The sequence below is a fragment of the Arachis hypogaea genome, chromosome 4, assembly GCF_003086295.3.
Source record: "Arachis hypogaea cultivar Tifrunner chromosome 4, arahy.Tifrunner.gnm2.J5K5, whole genome shotgun sequence".
Lineage (NCBI taxonomy): Eukaryota > Viridiplantae > Streptophyta > Magnoliopsida > Fabales > Fabaceae > Arachis > Arachis hypogaea.
The window spans coordinates 54,240,266-54,245,486 of NC_092039.1; the positions used below are offsets into that span (position 1 = coordinate 54,240,266).

General features: G+C 35.4%; 1 long non-coding RNA gene across 1 annotated transcript; it reads left to right on the forward strand.

Annotated features, from left to right (window-relative positions):
* The first annotated feature begins 830 nt into the window (after positions 1 to 830).
* Positions 831 to 1,532, forward strand: LOC112794288 (uncharacterized). Its single transcript, XR_003198790.2, has 3 exons — positions 831 to 1,150; positions 1,253 to 1,388; positions 1,519 to 1,532. It is a non-coding gene; the product is annotated as an uncharacterized lncRNA (long non-coding RNA).
* Positions 1,533 to 5,221: the final 3,689 nt, after the last annotated feature.

Sequence of the window (5,221 nt, forward strand, 5' to 3'; positions counted from 1 at the left end):
ACTCAAATTATGTGATATTTAACATATCTGCTTGATTATATTGACAGTTAAAAGTTGTAGAGGAAAAACGCCAAGAAGTGGGGGCAGAGCTAGGGAGCTTGATAAACAGGTGAGGGTCCCCCCCTCTTCTCCTTTTTCCAAACCAAAAAAAACGATATTAATTGAGCTTTGAAAACTAACAATATTAATGTATAATACCATTGTTTATATTAATGTATATCTGAGTTTGATTTTTCATTTGCTTAATACTTACCAATAGGAACTACTTTACACGTTGTGCTGCCTTTGCTGATTTTTCGTGTCCTTGTTCATTTTAATTTTGGCAGGTTGCTTCTCTTAGAGAAGGCATATCCCTAGAAACCAAACTTTTGAGCAGGTAAGCTAGCTTGTGTGCTATTTATGTAGGAAGGAAGCTGCTTTGCGACAAAGAGAGGTATGCCAGAAGAATGGATATTAATCATATTATATTTGGCAGAAATATGAACTGAGGAAATCACAGCCCCCTTCGTGGAATACTCAATTATATTGAGAGACAGAATTTTGTGGAATACTCAATTTTTTTTATTTATTTATTGTCATAGGCTGCTCTCAAGGCTGGCAAACAAACACAGGATGGGAGAGATGAGGAAATCACAGCCCTTCGTGTGGAAATTCAGGTAATTTTTGCATTTTATTACCCAAAATGTTATTTGAGATCTCTATTTTTTATTGCAGGTTCTTCATGATCTTCTTGAGTTCAAAAGTGATCATGCTCCAATACCTATAGGGAAGGTTGAACCTGCTTTAGCTATTGTGCATCGGTTCTGCACTGGTGGAATGTCTCTTGGAGCTATTTCAAGAGAAACTCATGAAGCAATTGCAATTGCAATGAACAGATTAGGTGGAAAATCAAATCCAGGGGAAGGTGGTGAGGTAATACAATTTGAAGGTCCAAGAGAAAGTATGAGAAAATCTCTGGTTGGCTGCATTGCTTACAAGAGAAGATTCATACGCTACTATTTTTAGTGTAAATAGGGATTCCAAAAATTCTCCTTCGAGTTTTGACCATATATATTCTTTTGTTGTTACTTTTAGGGTATGTCTTCACTAGAGGAGGGTTTGTGGAACTGTCCAAAAAGCTTTCTCTACCTCTAAGTTCCACTCTTGACAGGTACTGCATATCGAATAAATAATTACTTTGTTTTGTATTTCTGATGATATAAACTTATATCTTGATTTATGTATAATGAGTCAAAATCTGTCATGATGTTAGATATGAGGGTCTGGTTCTTTCTGTTGGTGGAAATGGAAGATCCTATGTATTAATTCTCGAGGCTGGTCCATTGGCGGATCCAAGTCAGAGCAAGTTATATTTTGCAAGAATTAGTACAAAAGTGGGATTTTGTAGGGTAATAATCATTGCCTTCTAATGAAGTTATGGTCCATTGATTCTACATTTTTTTTATTAACCTGCTTTGAATTCTAAGTCATAATAGGTAAAGTTATAACTTTTGTTTGCTATATTTATTTATGTGCTAGGTTAGAGTACCATTGCTTCTACCTTTCCCTCCTTTCTTTTTTAATTCTATTTTATTCCAGGTCTATCTTTTTCCCATGTTAATTGTTGTTTCAAAGTAGGCAATATTTTCAACCATTGCTCATTTTATATTCATTATTGTTTCAGAAGCTTGTCGAAGTAAATGCTGAAATGAAACAGGATTTGAGAAGTTTTAAGCTTATATTGGAATATATAAAAGCCTTGCCCGTAAGTGTTGAACTACAGTTTACTCTTCGTTATATAGCATGAACAATAATGCTTATTTGTGTGCATGTCTAATGTTCAATGTATGCTAATTGTAAAGCTTGTTTATTTGTAGATTCCGATTGTAGAGCTTATTCGTATTATTTATTACTTCTTGCTTGAGATGAATGAACAGGATAAATGATGTCCAAATTTCTTAGTCTTAGCAGTTAATGTTATCAAAGCCTCAAATTTTCTGTCTTTTGCAATATGGAACTTTTGTATGGTGCTCTCAAAAATTCACTTCTCTCTTACACACTCGCTCCCTCACTGACACGACTTCATCAGCGGTTCAAATTTGAATATTTAGCTTCTCAGCCTAAGAGTTCTAGGAAGTTAGATCACAGAGCTCTGAGTTGAATAGTTTTGTTACTGCTTACACCAAATCAACTTCTGCCCCTCACTTAATTATCTATTGAATTGCATTTTCAAGTGAAAACTCTGAATGGAGTATGGTGTATTTCATTTCAGGGAGAAATGTATGGTTTGAGGCCTTATACAATTGCCTAGAAAACTCATTATTCATTTCTTACTTTTACTTTTTATCTAACCTGCAACTTTGATGTAGCTATATGATCACCAGCATCACATGGGCCTTCTCATAATGGAGAGAAGGGAATTGGTTTCCAAGTATGAGCAAGTTAAAACCTTGGCTGAGTCTTCTGAGTTAATGCATAAACATGATTCAGCCATGACTAAATATGCTTTAACTGAAGCAAGACAACGCGAAGAAAGTTTGAAGAAGACAGTAGGTGTCAAAGAAGCATGCATAGCAAGTGTATGCTTGTTCAATACTCTCTCTCTTCTAACATAAGAAAAAGTTTGTTCTGCCCAAATGTTATTCTGATGTCTAGATGGTTATGTTTTATTTATTTTGCTAGCTTGAGAAGGTGTTACATGAGATGCGTCTAAATGTGCTGAAACCAAGGTTGCAGTTGAGAGTAAAATTGTAGAAGCACAATAGTTGATAGATGAAGCTCAAAAAAAATTTACGGAGGCTGAGGCGATGATGCGTTCGGCTGAGTCTTTGCAAGCAGAGACTAACCGATTTACTGGTGTTGTAGAAAGCAAGCTTCGTGATGTTGAAGCACGAGAAGATAACCTAAGGCGCCAATCATTACTTTCAAGTCAGAGTATGTTATTTTCTATATAATTTGCATTTTTCCTTTTATCCCAGAGTCATTTTAATTATGATATTGATTTGCTAATTCCCTTGTCATTAGGAGTATGTACAAATAGATTATGCAATATCTACCTGTGTTGTCTAGAATGGCTTGTTTAGGAGGATACCTAACCTTTCTTTTTTAATACACAAATCCTGTAGTTATACAGGAGACTGTGAAAAGCCTTGAAGCGAGAAATTGAGTAATGAAATTTGTTATTGCTTTGAGTTGAAATCTTCTTTTACTTAAAAAATTTACTCAATTTTTGGAATTAAAATGCTGACAATAATCAGATCATGAATGGTGCAACTCACAGTCAATGTTAAGTTTCATATGTTCTTAAAATTTGATTGTTTAAAATGTATGATGATCTCTGTTGTGTGTGTGTGTGTATGGGTGTGGGTGTGCGTGTTTCAGTTGTGATGAAAACGACAAGGAGATCATACTTGAGAGGCAATCCCTTTCTGAAAGGCAGAAGGTTTTACAGCAAGAACAGGAAAGGCTACTTCAATCACAAACGTTGCTCAATGAGAGAGAGGATCACCTTTTTAGTAAATCTCAGGAACTAGACCGTCTTCAAAGAGAATTAGAGGACACAAAAAAGGAGTTTGAGAAGGAACGTGAAGCCCTTCATGATGAGAAAACCAATCTAAAACTGACGGATGCCACTTGATGAGCGGATAATTTATACGCTTTGTGGCATTGTTTTTATATAGTTTTTAGTATGTTTTATTCACTTTTTAGTATATTTTTATTAGTTTTTAAGCAAAATTCACATTTTTAGACTTTACTATGAGTTTGTGTGTTTTTCTGTGATTTCAGGTAATTCCTGGCTGAAATTGAGGGACTTGAGCAAAAATCTGATTCAGAGGCTAAAAAAAGACTCCTGATGCTGTTGGATTCTGACCTCCCTGCACTCGAAATGGATTTTTTGGAGTTACAGAAGTCCAAATGGTGCGCTCTCAATTGCGTTGGAAAGTAGACATCCAGGGCTTTCCAGCAATATATAATAGTTTATACTTTGCTCGAGTTTTAATGACGCAATTTGGCGTTCAAACGCCAATTTCCTGCCTTATTCTGGTGTTAAACACCAGAAACAGGTTACAAGCTAGAGTTAAACGCCTAAAACAGGCTACAAACTGGCGTTTAACTCCAAGAGAAGTCTCTACACGTGAAAGCTTCAATTGGCAGCATTCTTGAGATCCAGAAAGTCTAAACCTTGTCTGTGGTATTCTGAGTAGGATATGGGATGGGATGACTGTGACGAGCGTCAAACTCGCAAGTGTTGGGCGTAGTGACAGACGCAAAAGGATCAATGGATCCTATTCCAACATGAGTGAGAACCGACAGATGATTAGTCGTGCGATGACAGTGCATTTGGACCATTTTCACTGAGAGGACGGACAATAGCCATTGACAACGGTGATCCCCCAACATACAGCTTGCCATAGAAAGGAGTATGAAGGATTGGATAAAGGCAGTAGGAAAGCAGAGATTCAGAAAGAATAACGCATCTCCATACGCATATATGAAATTCCCACCAATGAATTACATAAGTATCTCTATCTTATTTTATATTTTATTTATCTTTTAATTATCAAAACTTCATAACCATTTGAATCCGCCTTACTGAGATTTACAAGATGACCATAGCTTGCTTCAAGCCGACAATCTCCGTGGGATCAACCCTTACTCACGTAAGGTTTATTACTTGGACGACCCAGTGCACTTGCTGGTTAGTTGTGCGAAGTTGTAAAAAATAGTTCAGATTACAATTGTGCGTACCAAGTTCTTGGCAACATTAAGATCACAATTTCGTGCACCAAGTTTTTGGCGCCGTTGCCGGGGATTGGTCAAGTTTGGACAACTGACGGTTCATCTTGTTGCTTAGATTAGGTAATTTTCTTGCTTCAACCTTTATTTTCTTTTCAAAAAGTTTTAAAAAATCTATCAAAAAACTTTTTTTCTTTGTTTTCATTTTTCCAAAAAGATATTTTCGAAAAAACCAAAAAAAAAAAATAATAAAATCATAAAAAACAAAAATAATTTGTGTTTCTTGTTTGAGTCTAGTGTCAATTTTTAAGTTTGGTGTCAATTGCATGTTTTAATTTTTCTAAAAAATTTTTCGAAAACTCATGCATTGTGTTCTTCATGATCTTCAAGTTGTTCTTGGTAAGTCTTCTTGTTTGATCTTTACATTTTATTGTTTTGTATCTTTTGTTGTTTTTCATATGCATTTTTAGTTTGTTAGTGTCTAAACATAAAAAAATTTCTAAGT